The sequence below is a fragment of the Eleutherodactylus coqui genome, chromosome 6, assembly GCF_035609145.1.
Source record: "Eleutherodactylus coqui strain aEleCoq1 chromosome 6, aEleCoq1.hap1, whole genome shotgun sequence".
In the NCBI taxonomy this organism is placed as follows: domain Eukaryota; kingdom Metazoa; phylum Chordata; class Amphibia; order Anura; family Eleutherodactylidae; genus Eleutherodactylus; species Eleutherodactylus coqui.
The window spans coordinates 92125870-92146309 of record NC_089842.1 but is presented as its reverse complement, the minus strand read 5'-3'; the positions used below and the strand labels follow the sequence as shown (position 1 = coordinate 92146309).

Below are 20440 nucleotides of genomic sequence, written 5' to 3'. Positions count from 1 at the left end.
CTGTGATTGGCGTATAAAACAGTAGTCTTAGATAAATGTGCCCTTCATTTCACTAACTGTATGTAAATACCCTAGCCAAAGCAGAGCTGCAAACCCAGTGCACATGCCCCACCAGTCTTTCCCCAAACTATACCTACAGATAGTACCCTACTTGCGAACATTCGACTTACGAATTTCGCAAGATACGAACAATCTGTTCTGCACAGTATGATGTAATGCTATGGCATTACATCATACTGTGTAGGGACCGGGCAGGCTTCTATCAAGCCTGATAGAAGCCTGTCCGGTCAGATCGCGGGACACTGTGCGGTTGCTAGGCAGCCGGGGATCTCCTGAAAGGCCCTAGGGCTGTCTATGCAGAGCGCCTATCAAGCCGTGCGCTTGATGGGCACTCTGCATAGACAGCCCTAGGGCCTTTAGGAGGTCCCCGGCTGCCTAGCAACCGCACAGCGTCCCGCGATTACATCGTGGGATGCTGTACGGGCCCCCTGAACGTCGGGTGCCGGCTGTTTCTTACAGCGGGCATCCGGCGGCAGCAGTACCGATGAGCCGCGACGCTCATCGGAACTGTTAACACTTTAAATACCGCTCTGACAGCGGTATTTAAAGTGTTAACAGTTCCGACAAGCGGTGTGGCTCGTCGCAACTGCTGCCGCCGGGTGCCCGGTGTAAGAACAGCCGGCACCCGACGTTGTATGGAGCGGGATCCACCCGCGATCCCGCTCCATACAACCATTTGTTCCGACTTGTGGACAAATGGAATTGCGAACAGGTTCCTGGAAGGGAATCTGTTCGCAAGTAGGGGACTAACTGTATTTGCATTTGTTGCACTGTTTCCTGTAGTCATTCAAGGCCAATTTTTCAAGAAAGTGTGACACTGGGAAACAACCAAGGTATGGGCCCCATTGCTTGCCACTTTTTCTCAGTTTTTCTCACAATTTCAAAAGATTCATATATCAAATAAAACTGCCATACAATGCCTAGATAATACCTCCATACAATATAATACTACTACTACTATATCGTGCTCTGCAGACGCGCTAAGACACATGATCGGGTATAGGACCTATGTCACAGTGGGAGGAGCTATGGAAATTGCACCCTTCCAAGGCAGAACACAGGACCTTTGACATAGCCGATCACATGACCCTGCAGTGATCACACGGCAGGTCATGTGATCGACATCACCACACCCCTGAACAGGCAATCTATTGTTAAGGGAAGCGATCCACGACTATGCACTGCATGAGGGTAAGGTTGCATTCAGACGAACGCGTGAAAACCGAGCCGATATACGTTGTCCTCGTGTGCCGGGGGGGGGGGGAGAATGGAAGAGCCAGGAACAGGAACTGAGCTCCCACCCCCTCTCTGCTTCCTCTCCGCCCCTCTGCACTATTTGCAATGGGGAGAGACGGGCCAGGGGCAGGGCTAAGTTCCAAGATAAGAGTGGATTGGTGTGTGAAGCGTTATTTATTACCTTGTTCCCCGTCGTCCCAGCGAGCAATGAGGGATCAGATAGGTGCAGGTCAGGAACCCGCGCGTCAACCAGCTCAACCTGGGAGGCAGTGGAGAGGAAAAACATCTTGGCATCAGAACAGTAAAACCATGAAAATTAACCATTAACATTCTTAGTTGTATAGTTTCAAGATCAACATGAGGACTATGCCCCATAACTTTGAATACAAAAAGAAAATGAAATAAGAGGAAGAACAGGTACTGCAGCCCTGACGGGTCAATGTGGTCTCCGGCTCGAAGCCTCTTGCCTACTGGAGAACGTCAATGTTTCCTAAAGCCTGTTTTATTGCGGATGACCATCTTTGTTAAGGTTGAAATATCGACGTGCTGACCTAGGGTCATCATGTATCAGCTGTTGACCATTATGTTGCGTTTTAAGCCTGGCTGGGAACAGGAGTTGGAACCGTATATTTTTCTCATGAAGGTAGTGACAGATTGGGGTGAAGGCTCTGCATGTCTGGGATACAAGCGCCGAGAAGTCCTGAAAAATCAGCACTTTGAAATCTCTGATCTTTAAAGTTGATTGCCGGCGGTAATCTCTCAGAATCCTCTCCCTACCTGTCCAGTTTAGATCTTTTGCTATTACTTTTCTGGGACGTTGGTTTCCCGCATCTGGAGGTCTAGGGAGTCCAATTCTATGGACTCGTTCTATACAGGTGTTATCAATAGGTATGTCTGGGGATAGAGCTTTAGGGAGCTCTTCCGTTAGGAGAGTAATCAAGTCACGGCCCACAATGTTCTCTGGGATACCTATGAAGCGCAAATTGTTTCTGCGGTCTCTTTTCTCCAAGTCCTCAAGTTTCTCCCTCAGTTCCTGCTCCGTTTCCCGACATCTGGCAATGGATTGTTCCAAGTTGGTGACTGAGATCTCCTGAGAACTCACTTTATTTTCTAGTTCTGTAATCTTATTGGCATTTGTCGTTATAAGTGAGAGGGCAGAGTTGATAGAAGTGTGGAGCACTTCCAATCGTTTGTCAAACATCGGCATGAGGAATCTGGACACTTCTTGTGCCACCGTGGCGGCTTGTAGTGTCTCTGAGGTTGTGGAGCGTGATGGGCTATGACTTGGAGAGTTGTACGGTTATCCCTGTTCCATTTCTTGGATAAGATCCTGTGAGAGATCATCTTCTGGGGTTGACTGAGTTGGAGTGGGTTTGGCAGGCATTTTGTCTTTTTTATCCTGCTTGCCTTTTTGTCGCGGCATGGCGGAAGCAAGAGTGTTTTATGATGAAAGAAGGCCCGAGGATTGGGGGGTGCTGCTTACGTTTGACTTTCTTAGGAATCTGTCCATGACCCTTTGCCCCAGCTCTGGGGGTAGATTGCGGGTATCTCTTTGTGATGGAAGGGCGTGAATTTAGTTACTTCAAAGGCTGGCTATGGGTTAGCGTGAGATAGCTGTGGTCAGACCAGCGAGAAGCTCAGCATATATTTGCACGGGCTGCAGTATGAGAACCGGGTTAGTACAGGATCATTGTTGGCAGCGTCATGGCGCTAGTGGGCCTTGATGGAAAGAAAATTATATTATATGGTTTTGCTTATTGGTATGTTATTGTGCAGGGTTTTACACTGCTAAACCTTCAGGTTTATTTATACTTTTCTTTGTTACTCGGGTTAAAATGTGATCACACTTGGTGTCTCACTCCTGAAGATTATGCAAGTTGTTATCTCTCTTTATGGCATGTTATTTATGTAGCAGCTTTTCAGCTGCAGGTATGCAGCTACGTGATGGTATGTCTCTAAAAGCTGCGGATCCACGAGGGGCTGGAGCAGCAATGCCTGGTTGTTATATTTATGTGGGAGGTCTGCACCTGCTATTAGACTCCGCCGTGTGTTCTTTGCTGGGGACTATGATGAGAACCGTCCCCTCCCAGGCCTTTATTGTTTTTCTCGGTCTTCTTTACTTTCTTATTGTCCACCTATCTAGAGTCAATACTACAGTTAGCCTCTGATTGGCGTTTGGGGTCCAGGCATCGATTTTAGAAATTGGTTGAGGTAGAGAGTCTCTCATAAAAAAAATTAGCACTGTAGGTCCCTCAGAAGGGTAGTCAGTGAATAGATGAGGTGATTAAATGAGGCGCTCCTGGCACCTTTAAACAGTTGGTAATATAATGTAATAAATATGAGAACTCACCCGATGCTTGACACGTCACCCTAGGGTGATCATGTCTACACCCCTATTCCTGGTAGGCTCATAAAGGTTGCTTTATCCACAGTCCATCCAAATCCAGATTACTGGAGAGAGGCAGGTCTACCACAATACTGCGTTCCTCATAAGAGGCCGGATAATAAAGTAGAATATACAAGAAAAAAACTATGTAGCCCTGCGCTACTTGCTAAGGCAAACCACTTTAAGGTATCGTAGAAAAAAACACCTTAGACTAAAAACAAGAGGTTTTATATTGTAAGATTAAAACCTCTTGTTTTTAGTCAGAGGTATTTTTTTCTACGATACCTTAAAGTGGTTTGCCTTAGCAAGTAGCGCAGGGCTACATATTTTATTCTTGTATAGTTTCTAGTTGTGGGAGACTTATTAGAAAAATACCAGGGCTCCGGTTTAATGTTAATGTGACTTATGGACCAACTTATTCCTTATTATTCTTTGGCAATATGCATTGAAAGAAGTAGGAATTCAGGTACCTCTGTCTGGTGTAAAGGCACTTAAATCCCGCAGCAATTGGTGATTTTATACATAGATGACGTTGCTGTGCCGATTCCCACCACTGGGTGGCAGCAGAGGAACCACCTAATTGGTATGGGTTTGGAAGTTACAGTCCCTTATTGCAAAGACCTAGAGGTGGATATATAAATCTATGGAAGTGTTAGGACTATGGGGCCAACAGCAGACAAGTTTATGTGCCCCACAGAACCTCCAACTATGGCTGGTGCACTGACTGCAGGATAACAAGGTGGCAGTGAGCAGACCTCTCCCCTCCTCCTCCTCCAGAGCAGCGATCCCAGGCACAGCAGGTCAATGTGTGAGTACTCTGCCCTGCTGTTGTGTCCCGTGGGGAGTGTTATCCTGGAGCTCTGGTGTGAAAAAACCAGAGTCCCCTGATTAATGGCTGCTGCAGACACTACAGGCTCCGAGCTGGCAGGCTCCTCCTCCCCCTCTCCAGAGCGGAGCAGGCTCTCTGCTTCTTCCCCGCCCAGCCGACAGCTACACAGCACTGCAGGGACTTTTCCTCCTCACCACCGATGTCCAGAGGATGGTTGGGTCCGCGGTGAGCTCCAGAGCTGACAGGTGAGGCTGTTACCGTCTCCCTCTGTGCAGCAGCAGCCTGTCTGGATAGTCTGAGTAATTGAGGCTGGGGATGTGCAGGTGCCTGCGGTCACTGATCTGCTCCAGAGGGGGCTCTATCTGATCCTCGGCAGCACAGGAGACCAGCGCACAGGTGTGGCTAGCTGTCCCAGGCTCCTAGATTGCGGGATGAACCGAAATCCTGTTCAGCAATGGCAGAGCCCTGGCAGTGTGCATCTGTTCTCTACCAAGTAATCTTTAAATGAGAGAGAGCATTGAAGTTTAAAACTGTATTGTGTTAAGCTGAAACTTGGAAGAACATTATTGTCAATGCAAAACAATAGCTCTGCATTTCAAATGAACTGTACATGTTTTTAAATGTTAGCAAAAAGCTGAAATAAACCAAGTACTTGCAGTTTGGAAGGAAAGCGAAAAGGACTCGTGTCATTTATTTCTTGGGCTGTCATTCAGAAAGAGGTACTGGTGTCACGTGACAAACCACTGTTGATAATTTCTATCCATAGTAAACCCTTTGCCACTGCGCACAACCGAGCCAGGCCCTTTGCCTCTATTGTTGGGAGGGATCGCAGACCCACCCGTGACATCTATCTTGTTTACCTGTGGTCTCCCCCACATTGGCTCACCTACGCTTACATGCCACATATGCTTGCTCTGAGTTCTATTGTCCCATCTGCCTGTTCTGCTAACTTGGAGAAATCTGGTAGCTCAGGGTGCATGTATATTGCAAAGGAAGTGGGTGGTGGGGTGAGGGGAGGGGAGGTAAGGGGCTGTTAGAAACCTCTGACTCTGCTTATTTTCCTGGAACTAAAAACTGGGCATGGCATTGTGTCCACCAAATATTTTATTTTTGCCCAGGGCAAACCTTGATTGAACCATACTTGTGTCCTTCATGGGAGAAGGGTACTTGGCAATGATTTTAAATCAAGTGTCCGACCACACAGAGACCATGTACAGTGCAGTAAAGATTATTTTACAATGTCCCTGTTCTCCGACACAGCCTTGGGAGTCTTCACCAAGAAAGTATGTCCCTCTACCAAGGAAGAAAAAGCTCTTTCTCCTGCTAATATATAAGCATCAAACTTTGACTCAAACACTCCAGCCTTCGAATAATCTGCTGTTGGTACTTGCTCTTAAAGAGAGCCCACATCTTTCCTACGGTCCCCTCAATGGTAAAACCTTTTACTATGGAATGAAGGTCTTCTGGGTAATTTACAGCTGAAACTTAATAGTGTGGTGTACCCATTTCCATATAAGTCTTTAATCACTATGATAAGGCCACTTGCAAGGAGCAAGAATAATCTCACCATCCCATAAAATGACAGGCTAGAGGAGGTACATTTGCCAGTGTTGGTAAAGACTGACTGGACTTGCTGTGGTGGTTCCATCAACAACCCATCCTTTCTTATGAAAATTACACAAAGCAAGTGCTCCAAAACATCCACTGATGTAAACTACTCAAATAAGCTTCTATTCTCTCATTTCTAACCTATTGAGCCATGTAAAAGTATTTAGTATTCTGTTACATTTGCTTTTCAAGGATTAATATTTAGTCTGACTGAGCTGTCCTTGTAGTAGAAACAGCGTTTTCTAAAGACCATATTTAGTCATTGTATCCGTATTCTTTCACTCTTATCAATGTAAGTGATGTAAGCGACACGTCATAATTTATTCATTCGTCAGTGTTAGAATTTGTATGATTTGCTACTTTCTAAGGAGTTGTCCACCATGACTGGACACTATACTTTTCTTTGTCCTACTTTGCACTTCAAATGAAGTTATCTGGGCTGGCTCGGCCAAAAAAGAGCAGAGTGGTGACTTCACACAGTTGATGTCTCTTTCTTTGATCATGCTCGTTGAATAATTTGGACACATGAGAGAATTCCGATCCTAATAGTCTTATTGCTGATTCTAAATGTAAAGGAGACCTCCTACAGCCACAATAGTAACTGCTCAGTTTATCTACAATACTTTTACCATATTATATGTAGGGTGTTGTCTATTTCTACAACATAAAAAAAATCACAACTTTTTTAAAAATAAATTTATTTCTATTTACATTACGAGACTAATTCTATACAATTATACAATATGTACATTCAAAAAAAATTTCCAAAATGCGGAATCTTCATTCAAGCATGAAGGATCTTAAATAATAAAGCTCCTTATCCACCCAACCTGAAAAAAACAAGACATTGAGAATGAATAACCACTCACAAGTTGATGTACGACATCTTCTCTGATCATAGTTGATGTTTTTAAATCTTTATCTTTCTACATTTAGACCTTTGCTGCTGGCCAAGTGGTGGTCATTAGGAGGTCAAGACCAAATTTAATCTAATTTTGTGTTATGGGCATACTGTAGATGAACAAGAAGTCTCATTTAAGGTGTATCTTGAATACAGTCAGGTTTTCCTAAATACTATTTGAGAGAATCAGACTAATCCTATATTAGTAATGTAATTAGCTTATAATTCACATAAATGGATAGACAAGACCACCTAATATGTCTCGTAAGTAGGGAAGATGAGCATCAGTTTTAACAATCTTCGGCAATGACAGCTCAATATGAAACATAAGAGCAGCTTGGCAGGTATTTGACCATCCATATCTGTCATTACTACATGCTGTAATGGAACCATCATGACCTAAATGCCAACAACCAATGTTCCCTAAGTGTTTTGATACCAATGTGTATACAGTGGTCTACAATGATATGGTACAAAGATTCATATTGTAAATACTTACTGCCGAGAAAACGTCTTATGAGAAGTTTTCGAAGTTCATCATAAACTAAGATGAGAAATGTATATTCGATTCCAACAAACCAGTATTCGATTCTGTGGAAAAGTGTCAAACATTTGATTCTGATTTAACGAAATGATGGTGAGGCAGCTGAAATATGCACATATCATATAGTAAAGTCTGCAATTTTGGGGATAGCATATTACTTCTGACTTTACACAGTGACTTAGGGTAGATGGCTACTGCAATGTCAACATCACAATCAAGACCTATTCTACTTCTAGTATTGCATCTTATCAGTCATGGAGGGGACTATTGCAACAACTGATGAGCAACCAACTCCTGCTGTACGATCATCTGGTTAAAGGATAGCACCAAGAGTTGATGCTTGAAATATAACCTTTAGCCACTACCATGGTGACATAATATTAACTGATTGTACTATTGGTGTCTATTGCCCAGTATTATCATTGAGCTGCTTGTCACCTTTTCAATGATATTTGATATTGTATGTCCATGGGTAGGTTCAACTTCAAGGGTAAACTGGGCTGTTGCATGGATTAGGGTATGGATTCTACTTCTGCTATCTTTGTAATATGGTATCTACTACTTCTCCATATGGTAATACTTACCGAATGGGCATAAAGTGCAAGCCTTCATTCAGCCCAGGGATGTAACAGAGGCCAACCCCAATGACTACTTGTGAGAGTAAGCCCAAGAAGATGATTTTGTTCCTGTGGAAATAAAAAGGAGTATAAAGCAAGGAAATGCCAGATAGTTTTTGTTTTTTTTTTAGTACTGCCTTTGTGCCAGGGATAGCACTGTTGTATTGTAAGTTAGCTCCAAAGGTTGTCCCTTTGTGATTCAGCTGTGTTGGCGGCTCCTCTTCTGGGTACACCCCTGCTTAAACATAATATATGAACATAACATGACATCTTACTGATAGAAGTTCCATAAACTGACTGACTTTCACTCACCTGAAAAAATTCTTGGTCATCAGGGTATTTCTTCTCGTTTCTCGGATAAGTGTGTTCATCATCTGGCAGACCACAATACTGATAAAGAAAGCCGAGTAGCAGTACCACTCTTGGTTGAGACGCTGTACATAGGTCTGCAAAATAGAGACAAGATTATACAGGTTACTTTGTTTTAAAGTATTCATAATTTGCCTATGATGTCACTGCAAAAATATAGACATTGCTGGTTGTGCTGGGACTTGAGCAATGATTAGTGTCAACAATGTCACCATTCAAGCTAGTGAGGCCCAATTTGATGTTACTGTAGGACTTTACGTGCAGAAAAAAATGGCTCTTTGGCAGACCTTATTAAAGGTCCGTAGCCTTTCCATGGAAATGATACTGATATCAGCACTATAGCTTGGCTTTCCTTAATCCAATGCGAAATGTTCAGTTTACTATTCTAGGCGAGGTAAAATAACTTGTTGGTTGAAACCAACCAATGCACCAACCAATGCACATGCCACACCAAAACCCCTCTTGGCTATACCCCTCTTGTATGAGATATATTTCAGCTGAAAAGTGCAACAACCATTTCAGGGAATGTAGAGATGTAGTTCTATAATAGTTGGAGAGCTGCAGGTTAAAGACTACTGAATTATAGCAATTAACTATCTCCTCAACTCGAAAGTCTATCCCTAATAGGTCGCCTATCTTCTTGTTCCACGTGCTTACCTATAACTGTCTTCTAGCTCATTGGTGTTTTTGTCCTCCCATAGAACTCGGAGTCCAAGTAGTGTAGCAGGAAGGTATCCTTGTTGAGCCATAACTGTGAAATAATTCACAATACCGGCATAGGTTTCCATTGCAGCTGTGGGGCAAATAATACATGCATATGTAAGCCTCTTGGTATGGGATCTCTTTGCTTTGCGGTCGTTTGATTTGACAATAAAAACGTAAGTTTCATAATAAATTTTTCTTACCTATGTGAAAGTACGAATATGACAACTGCATGTTCACCAGTCGCTCTTTGAGTGGGTTACGTGGCTTTCTGGTCATGATATCATTTTCTGCTTTCTCATACACTAAGGCAATGGAAGGAATCTAAGGGAATTAGAGATGAGCAAGCACCAAAATGCTCGGGTGCTCGTTACTCGGGACGAACTTTTCGCGATGCTCGAGGGTTCGTTTCGAGTAACGAACCCCATTGAAGTCAATGGGCGACCCGAGCATTTTTGTATTTCGCCGATGCTCGCTAAGGTTTCCTTGTGTGAAAATCTGGGCAATTCAAGAAAGTGATGGGAACGACACAGCAACGGATAGGGCAGGCGAGGGGCTACATGTTGGGCTGCATCTCAAGTTCACAGGTCCCACTATTAAGCCACAATAGCGGCAAGAGTGGGCCCCCCCCCCCTCCCAAAAACTTTTACTTCTGAAAAGGCCTCATTAGCATGGCATACCTTTGCTAAGCACCACACTACCTCCAACAAAGCACAATCACTGCCTGCATGACACTCCACTGCCACTTCTCCTGGGTTACATGGTGCCCAACCGCCCCCCCTCCCCCCCACAGCGCACAACAAAGTGTCCCTGCGCAGCCTTCAGCTGCCCTCATGCCACACCACCCTCATGTCTATTTAGAAGTGCGTCTGCCATGACGAGGAACCGCAGGCACACACTGCAGAGGGTTGGCACGGCTAGGCAGCGACCCTCTTTAAAAGGGGCTGGGCGATAGCCCACAATGCTGTACAGAAGCAATGAGAAATAGAATCCTGTGCCACCGCCATCAGGAGCTGCACACGTGGGCATAGCAATGGGGAACCTATGTGCCACACACTATTCATTCTGTCAAGGTGTCTGCATGCCCCAGTCAGACCGCGGTTTTTAATTCATAGACACAGGCAGGTACAACTCCCTATTGTGAAGTCCCTGTGGACCGACAGCATGGGTGGCTCCCTGGAACCCACCGGCGATACACAAAAATATCCCATTGCATTGCCCAACACAGCTGAGGTAGTAATGTCGTGCTTAATGCAGGTGGGCTTCGGCCCACACTGCATGCCCAAGTCTGACTGTGGTTCTTTACAAGTGGAAACAGATGCATTTATAATTCCCTGTGGACCCACAGCATGGGTGGGTGCCAGGAAGCCGCCGGCGGTACATAGAAATATCCCATTGCATTGCCCAACACAGCTGAGGTAGTAATGTCGTGCTTAATGCAGGTGGGCTTCGGCCCACACTGCATGCCCCAGTCAGACTGGGGTTCTTTACAAGTGGACACATGTAGGTTAAACTCCGTGTGCACCTACAGCATGGGTGGCTCCCTGGAACCCACCGGCGATACACAAAAATATCCCATTGCATTGCCCAACACAGCTGAGGTAGTAATGTCGTGCTTAATGCAGGTGGGCTTCGGCCCACACTGTGCCCCAGTCTGACTGTGGTTCTTTACAAGTGGAAACAGATGCATTTATAATTCCCTGTGGACCCACAGCATGGGTGGGTGCCAGGAAGCCACCGGCGGTACATTGAAATATCCCATTGCATTGCCCAACACAGCTGAGGTAGTAATGTCATGCTTAATGCAGGTGGGCTCCGGCCAACACTGCATGCCCCAGTCAGACTGGTAATATGTACCTTAACAGTAACCGCGTTGGTGGGAAATGGCCTCGCCGCCATCATGTCTTTGGGAAGCCTCTGTTTCCACACCCCAGAGACATACCATTAGCAGCGGTATAGGCAGAGCCCAGAATTAGTAACATTTCAGCCGTAGCATTAGCGACAGGCCCCACTAACATATCACTAGCAGCATTATAGGGGGAGCACAGTCTTAGTTCCATTTAAGTCATTGTAGCAGCCTACACAGGCCCCAGGAACAATTCCGAAGCAGCAGTATAGTGGGAGCGCAGTCTTAGTTCCATTTCAGTAGCTGCAGTATAGCCAAGGCCCAAGTTACATTTATGTAGCTAAAGTGTAGGCCAACCCCACACACACTTCTGTACCATGAGTGCAGGCGAAGAACATACAAATTGCTATGATTACACTGTAGGTGAGGGCCCCAAAAATTGGTGTACCAACAGTACTAATGTACCTCAGTAAAAATTGGCCATGCCCAACCAAGATGGCAGGTGAAACCCATTAATCGCTTTGGTTAAAGTGGCTTAAGTGGTAACTAGGCCTGGAGGCAGCCCAGTTTAACTAAAAATTGGTTCAAGTTAAAGTTTCAACGCTTTTAAGAGCATTGAAACATATAAAAATTGTTTAGACAAATTAGATGAGTGAGCCTTGTGGCCCTAAGAAAAATTGCCCGTTCAGCGTGATTACGTGAGGTTTCAGGAGGAGGAGCAGGAGGAGGAGGAGGAGGAATATTATACACAGATTGATGAAGCAGAAATGTCCCCGTTTTGGATGGTGAGAGAGAACGTAGCTTCCATCCGCGGGTGCAGCCTACGTATTGCTTACGTATCGCTGCTGTCCGCTGGTGGAGAAGAGAAGTCTGGGGAAATCCAGGCTTTGTTCATCTTGATGAGTGTTAGCCTGTCGGCACTGTCGGTTGACAGGCGGGTACGCTTATCTGTGATGATTCCCCCAGCCGCACTAAACACCCTTTCCGACAAGACGCTAGCCGCAGGACAAGCAAGCACCTCCAGGGCATACAGCGCTAGTTCAGGCCACGTGTCCAGCTTCGACACCCAGTAGTTGTAGGTGGCAGAGGCGTCACGGAGGACGGTTGTGCGATCGGCTACGTACTCCCTCACCATCCTTTTACAGTGCTCCCGCCGACTCAGCCTTGACTGGGGAGCGGTGACACAGTCTTGCTGGGGAGCCATAAAGCTGTCCAGGCCCTTAAAGACTGTTGCACTGCCTGGGCTGTACATGCTGCTCGATCTCTGCACCTCCCCTGCTACCTGGCCCTCGGAACTGCGCCTTCTGCCACTAGCGCTGTCGGATGGGAATTTTACCATCAGCTTGTCCGCCAGGGTCCTGTGGTATAGCATCACTCTCGAACCCCTTTCCTCTTCGGGAATGAGAGTGGGAAGGTTCTCCTTATAGCGTGGGTCGAGCAGTGTGTACACCCAGTAATCCGTAGTGGCCAGAATGCGTGTAACGCGAGGGTCACGAGAAAGGCATCCTAACATGGTCAGCCATGTGTGCCAGGGTACCTGTACGCAACACATGGCTGTCCGCACTAGGAAGATCACTTTCAGGATCCTCCTCCTCCTCCTCAGGCCATACACGCTGAAATGATGACAGGCAAGCAGCATGGGTACCGTCAGCAGTGGGCCAAGCTGTCTCTTCCCCCTCCTCCTCATCCTCCTCATGCTGCTCCTCCTCCTCCTCATGAACGCGCTGAGATATAGACAGGAGGGTGCTCTGACTATCCAGCGACATACTGTCTTCCCCCGGCTCTGTTTCCGAGCGCAAAGCGGCTGCCTTTATGGTTTGCAGGGAACTTCTCAAGATGCATAGCAGAGGAGTGGTGACGCTAATGATTGCAGCATCGCCGCTCACCACCTGGGTAGACTGCTCAAAGTTTCGAAGGACCTGGCAGATGTCTGCCAACCAGGCCCACTCTTCTGAAAATAATTGAGGAGGCTGACTCCCACTGCGCCGCCCATGTTGGAGTTGGTATTCCACTATAGCTCTACGCTGCTCATAGAGCCTAGCCAACATGTGGAGCGTAGAGTTCCACCGTGTGGGCACGTCGCACAGCAGTCGGTGCACTGGCAGATTAAACCGATGTTGCAGGGTGCGCAGGGTGGCAGCGTCCGTGTGGGACTTGCGGAAATGTGCGCAGAGCCGGCGCACCTTTACGAGCAGGTCTGACAAGCGTGGGTAGCTTTTCAGAAAGCGCTGAACCACCAAATTAAAGACGTGGGCCAGGCATGGCACGTGCGTGAGGCTGCCGAGCTGCAGAGCCGCCACCAGGTTACGGCCGTTGTCACACACGACCATGCCCGGTTGGAGGCTCAGCGGCGCAAGCCAACGGTCGGTCTGCTCTGTCAGACCCTGCAGCAGTTCGTGGGCCGTGTGCCTCCTATCTCCTAAGCTGAGTAGTTTCAGCACGGCCTGCTGACGCTTGCCCACCGCTGTGCTGCCACGCCGCGCCACACCGACTGCTGGCGACGTCCTGCTGCTGCTGACACATCTAGATTGCGAGACGGAGGAGGAGGAGGAGGGTGCTTTAGTGGAGGAAGCATACACCGCCGAACATACCACCACCGAGCTGGGGCCCGCAATTCTGGGGGTGGGTAGGACGTGAGCGGTCCCAGGCTCTGACTCTGTCCCAGCCTCCACTAAATTCACCCAATGTGCCGTCAGGGAGATGTAGTTGTCCTGCCCGCCTGTGCTTGTCCACGTGTCCGTAGTTAAGTGGACCTTGCCACTAACCGCATTGGTGAGGGCGCGTACAATGTTGCGGGAGACGTGGTCGTGCAGGGCTGGGACGGCACATCGGGAAAAGTAGTGGCGACTGGGAACTGAGTAGCGCGGGGCCGCCGCCGCCATCATAGCTTTGAAAGCCTCCGTTTCCACAACCCTATACAGCAGCATCTCAAGGCTGATAAATTTGGGTATGTTGACGGTTAACGATTGAGCGTGCGGGTGCGTGGCGGCGTACTTGCGCTTGCGCTCCAACACTTGCGCTAGCGACGGCTGGACTGTGCGGTGCGAGACATTGGTGGATGGGGCCGAGGACAGCGGAGGTGAGGGTGTGGGTGCAGGCCAGGAGACGGTAGTGCCTGTGTCCTGAGAGGGGGGTTGGATCTCAGTGGCAGGTTGGGGCACAGGGGAGAGGCAGCGGTGCAAACCGGAGGCGGTGAACGGCCTTCGTCCCACCTTGTGGGGTGCTTGGCCATCATATGTCTGCGCATGCTGGTGGTGGTGAGGCTGTTGGTGGTGGCTCCCCGGCTGATCTTGGCGCGACAAAGGTTGCACACCACTGTTCGTCGGTCGTCAGGCGTCTCTGTGAAAAACTGCCAGACCTTAGAGCACCTCGGCCTCTGCAGGGTGGCATGGCGCGAGGGTGCGCTTTGGGAAACAGTTGGTGGATTATTCGGTCTGGCCCTGCCTCTACCCCTGGACACTGCACTGCCTCTTGCAACCTGCCCTGCTGCTGCCCTTGCCTCCCCCTCTGAAGACCTGTCCTGAGTAGGCGTTGCACACCAGGTGGGGTCAGTCACCTCATCGTCCTGCTGCTCTTCCTCCGAATCCTCTGTGCGCTCCTCCCTCGCACTTACTGCCCTTACTACTACCTCAATGCAAGACAACTGTGTCTCATCGTCATCGTCCTCCTCACCCACTGAAAGGTCTTGAGACAGTTGCCGGAAGTCCCCAGCCTCATCCCCCGGACCCCGGGAACTTTCCAATGGTTGTGCATCAGTGACGATAAACTCCTCTGGTGGGAGAGGAACCACTGCTGCCCAATCTGAGCAGGGGCCCGAGAACAGTTCCTGGGAGTGTTCCCGCTCCTGAGCATGTGTCATTGTAGTGGAGTGAGGAGGCTGGGAGGAAGGAGGAGCAGCAGACAGAGGATTCGGATTTGCAGCACTGGACGGCGCAGAACTCTGGGTGGATGATAGCTTGCTCGAAGCACTTTCTGCCATCCACGACAGGACCTGCTCACACTGCTCATTTTCTAATAAAGGTCTCCCGCGTGGACCCATTAATTGGGCGATGAATGTGGGGACGCCAGAAACGTGCCTCTCTCCTAATCGCGCAGCAGTCGGCTGCGACACACCTGGATCAGGAGCTCGGCCTGTGCCCACACCCTCACTTGGGCCTACGCGTCCTCGGCCGCGTCCACGTCCTCTAGGCCTACCCCTACCCCTCAGCATGCTGTATTATCAGTGATTTCCAAGCCAGGAAAAAAATTGGCGCAAGCCTGCAGCCAAAATAGTATTTATTCCCTTGTTTTTCAAAAGGACAAGCCACACTGCGTGTATTCAATGAATACTACTACGTTTAATAACTGTGTTGTGGCCCTGCAAATGTGTCAGAGAACTGCAGTGATGCAAAGTTATTCACTACAGAAGATCAGGGATTTCCCATGCAGCAAAAAAATTGGCGCAAGCCTGCAGCCAAAGACAGGAATTAGGTTTACCTGTTAATTCCTTTTCTTGAAGTCATCCTGACAGCATACACATGGAGGATGTCCACTGGACCCCTGTTGTGACAGGAAGCGGAAAAACATACAAAAGGCACCTCCCGCCTCCGGCTCACCAGTGTGTACCAAATAACAACAGTGACCCGGCTTTGCTTAATCACTTATTTTTAATACCGAAACCATAGTATAATACGTTACTTCACGTAGAGAAGAATAACTGAAGGGGAGGGAAAAGCCCCTATGCTGTCAGGATGACTTCAAGAAAAGGAATTAACAGGTAAACCTAATTCCTGTCTTCCCCTCGTCATCCTGACAGCATACACATGGAGGAATACCAACAACCAAGGGCTTTAGGGAGGGACCACTGCCTGCAAAACCTTCCGCCCAAAGGCCGTGTCCCGGCTGGCTCCCACATCCAGACGATAGTGTTTTACAAAGGTATGGGTGCTTGACCATGTGGCGGCTCTGCAGATCTGGTCGGTTGTCGCCTGGGCTCTCTCCGCCCAGGAACAGGCGACCGCCCTAGTAGAATGGGCTCTAACTTCGCCCGGGAGTGGGATCCCTTGGGATCTGTATGCCTCTTCTATGGCCCTCCTGACCCACCGCGCTAGGGAGTCCTTAGTAGCGGCCCCTCCTCTGCGTGGACCCTGATATTGAATACACAGGTTATTAGATTTCCTAAAGGTATGTGAGACCTCTAAGTACTTCAGAACTGCTCGTCTCACGTCTAGGTTATGGAACCTCTGTTCCGTAGTGTTACGGGGTTCCTGGCAGAAGGAGGGAAGTACTATTCTTTGCTCTCTGTGAAAGTCCGTGAGGACTTTCGGTTGAAAGAAGGGGTCGGGCCTAAACTCTATCTTGTCCGGGAAGATGGTCATATATGGGGTTTTTATAGAGAGGGCTTGGATTTCCCCCATCCACCTGGCGGATGTAATGGCCACTAGGAAGGCAACCTTATATGAGAGGGTCTTAACTGCGAGTTCTTCCAGGGGCATGGTGGTTCTTATAAAGGGGTGGAGTCTGACTGCTCCTTTAAGGTATTTTTTGACTAGCCTATGGTTGCCTAAAGGGAAGTCAAAGAAGGCTCCCAGGGCGGCCACCTGGACCTTAAGGGTACCAGGTTTTAGGCCCATGTCCAGTCCATCCTGAAGGAACTCTAGAATCTTATTAATGTCTGGTTGTTGGAGGTCGTGAATACTGTGCCCCAACCACCTAGAGAAGGCGTCCCACACCCTGGTGTATATGTTCCTGGTGGACTCTTTGAGGCTCTCACATAAGGTGGTGGTCACCCTCCCTGATAGGCCCTGGTTCAGGTATTTTACCCGCACAGCTTCCAGGCCGCTAGTCTGAACTGTCGGGCTTTTGGGCAAATCAGGGGACCCTGTTGTAGGAGGTCGTCTCTCCACGGCAGATGTAGGGGCTCCTGTGTTGATAGAGCGGCCAGGAGCGGGAACCAAGGTCTCTTGGGCCAGAACGGGGCCACCAGGATAACGGAGCCCGGGGACCCCTGGATCTTCTTTAGAACCCGAGGGATCAGGGGGATAGGTGGGAAGGCGTATGTCAGGTCCCATTCCCACGCTTGGGATAGTGCGTCTATTCCCAGGGAGCCCCCGTCTGCCCCCCTGGAAAAGAACCAGGGACACTTGTTCATCTCCCGAGAGGCAAACAAGTCCACCTTTGGAGTCCCCCATATTTCCGTTATCAATTGGAATGCCTCTGGATGTAGCGCCCACTCCCCAGGGTCTATCCTCCTGCGGCTGAGGTAGTCTGCCATGGCATTCTCTGGGCCTCTTACGTGGAACACTGAAACGGAAGGCATCCGCTGCTCTATCCACCCGAGCACTTTCGCCGCCAGGTCTTGTAGTCGGGGGTTCCGCGTGGATCCCTGGTGGCGAATGAGGGACACAGTTGTTATGTTATCCGAAAATATCTTAATGGGTCTACCCCCAATCTCTGTCTCGAGGTCACGGATGGCCCTCCAGACCGCGCAAAGCTCCTTGTAATTGGAGGATTGAGTGGCTTCTTTCTGGTTCCAGCCCCCCTGGACATAGTGACAGCCTAAGTGGGCCCCCCAGCCAGTTGCGCTCGCGTCAGTGAAGATGGATACTGGGGATGCCGGGTCCCAACTTGTGGACCTGGCGAGGTTGGAGATAGACGTCCACCACCCCAAGGAGGACCTTACTTTATGAGTAAGGGTGACTTCCTGATCCAGGGAAGCTGGTGATTTGTCCCAGTTGCTCAGGATAAAGTCCTGGAGAGTTCTACCATGTAACTGGGCCCACGGGACTACTCCAATACAGGCTGTCATGAGACCGAGGACCCTCATGCCTCTCCTAAGGGAGACTTGGGAGGCTAACGAAAGTGCCCGGCTTTCGTCTTGGATCGTTTTTTGCTTTTCTAGCGGGAGGGAAGAGCACTGGTGGTGAGTCCAGGATAACCCCCAGGAACTTTTTCCTTTGTTCGGGCTGAAGACTGGATTTGTCGACGTTAATGATCCAACCTAGCGACTCGAACAGGTGGAGGGTGAGGTTGACCCGCTGCTGGAGTTCCGAAGATGATCCTGCTATAAGCAGGAAATCGTCGAGGTATGGGACAATTAGTACTTTGTCCGTCCTTAGTGCTGCTACCATCTCCAATACTAGTTTGGAGAATACCCGAGGTGCGGAGGAAATCCCGAACGGCAGGCATGTGAATTGGTAATGCGAGACTGACCCTTCTATCACCAGGGCGAATCGAAGAAACTGTTGGGAGTCTGAGTGTATGGGAATATGATAATAGGCGTCTTTTAAGTCCACCGTGGCCATGACGCTATCTGGTGCGATTAGGGGGATCGCTGATCTTACTGATTCCATTTTAAATCTTCGGTATGTTATAGATTTATTCAGGTATTTCAGGTTGATTTATAATTCTGTAGGCCCCGTTAGGCTTCTTAATAAGAAACAAGGGGGAGTAGCACCCTTTGAACCGTTCTTCTGCGGGAACCGGGATAATGGCCCCCAGGGATAGTAGGTCCCGTACCCCCGACTGGAGGGCCCGGGCCGACGCGGGTGACTGGCAGGGGGTAACCACGAACCTCCGGGGAGGGGGGGGCGGAAAACTCAATTCTATAGTCCTCTGAGACCAGGCGTAGGGCCCAGGGATTGGAGGTTATTTCGCTCCATTTATTGGCGAACCCCCTAAGTCTGCCCCCCACTTGCCGGATCCCGATGGGCGGATTCTCACCCTTTCCGCCTTTGGGGTAAGACCAGCGTCCGGTTTTCCCCTTCCCCCTGTATGTTCTCGGGGGAACAAAGGGAGGAGGGTAGGAGGAGGAAGGCCGCTTGACGGGTCTCTCTGCTGGTAGTCCCTGACTTTTGTCTGAAGCCTTCTCCAGGGAAGGTCCGAAGATGCGGTGTCCTTGGAAGGGCAAGGGGAGCAAATCCTGTTCTTTGAGGCATTGTCCCCTGTCCAGGCTTTTACCCAGATGGCCCTCCTGGCTGTGTTCGAAAGTGCCGCCGAACGGGCCCCGAATCTTACTGACTCCATCGAGGCGTCCGCCAGGAAGCCGGTGGCCTGTTGGAGGAGGGGAAGGCAGTTGGAGATATCTTCCCTCGAACCCCTTTGCGAGACCAGTGCCTGGAGTTGGTCTAACCAGACCGTCATGGATCTCGCTACCGACGTGGCCGTAATTTTGATTTTCATGGTGAGGGCCGCCGACTCCCAGGCCCTCTTCATTGCCGAATCCACTCGTTAATCCAGTGGGTCCCGCAATTGGGAGATGTCCTCAAAGGGGAGGGCAGCCTTCTTTGAGACCCTGGCGACCGCCAAATCCACTTTCGGGACGGTGTCCAGGAACTCAATGTCTTCCGGGGTGAAGACCATACGATCTTTAAACTCCTTAGACAGGAAAAACTTATGTTCTGCCTGTTTCCACTCGGTCAAGATAAGCTGTTTTAGGATATCATTGACCGGGAATGATGGTTTGGGCTGCGGTATGAGTCCCCGGAACAGGGTATCCTGGAAGGATGGCTGCTGCGGCGTCTGTTCCTCCACCTGCATGGTGTGACGGACCGCTGTTAGTAGCTGCCCCAGATCCGCCGATGCGAAGAAGTACTTCCTCGTGTCTTCCATGGGCGGTATGGATTCTGAGGGGGAATCTTCTAAGAACCCTTCCTCAGAGTCTGATTCTTCTATCCGTGACCGCCTTACCCTTTTCGTGGGGGGCGGAACGGAAAGCGACGAGAGAGAGGCCTCGATCTCCTCGCGGATCATAGCTCGGATGTCCGATATGCCCGAGGGGCCTTCCTCACGGACCACTTTCTCTGTGCAGTCTGCGCATAAGGGTTTGGTGTGTCCCTCGTCCAGTCGCCGCAGGCAGACTGGGCACTTGCGCACGTGCTTCTTGGCCTCTCTGCCCCTTTGTGCTTCTCTGTCCTAAGAGACGGAGACAGCAAAAAGGGGGGTTTTCCAGCACCTGATCCCTTCCTTACCCCTGGTGTGAGACCCCCGGAGGTCTACTCACCAGCAGGCTGCTCTGCGTGTCTTCTCTGGCCGACATCTTTACTTAGGTGCAGACCGAAGACATGTGGGGAATATCCGGCTTTTCTCCCTTTTTTTTTTTTTTTTTTTTTTTTGAGATTTTCAAATTTGGCGCCTTTTTCTCGAGGCCCCGCCCCCCCCGTGACGCGGCCGTGCTGACGTCATGCCGCCGCGCCGGACCCGGGGGATACACTCTACGTCGGGGCTCTGAGGAGGACGCATTGATGTCCGGGGATGTCGGATCGAGCGCGTCAGTCGGCCCGCGCCGCGCGCTCTTCCCCCCCCCCCCCCCCCTCGCTGGCATACCTGCTTAGCCGCTCTGCCCGACGGAGGATCTCTGGAAGC

The 20440-nt window shown here is 49.4% G+C and overlaps 1 protein-coding gene and 1 pseudogene across 1 annotated transcript in view; one reads left to right on the top strand and one right to left on the bottom strand.

The window, feature by feature from the left end:
• The window catches only part of LOC136632365 (potassium-transporting ATPase alpha chain 2-like), a 479010-nt gene that overhangs the window by 230874 nt on the left and 227696 nt on the right, over window positions 1-20440 (top strand). The window lies entirely within an intron of this gene.
• The window catches only part of LOC136631691 (potassium-transporting ATPase alpha chain 2-like), a 39418-nt pseudogene continuing 25877 nt past the window's right edge, over window positions 6900-20440 (bottom strand).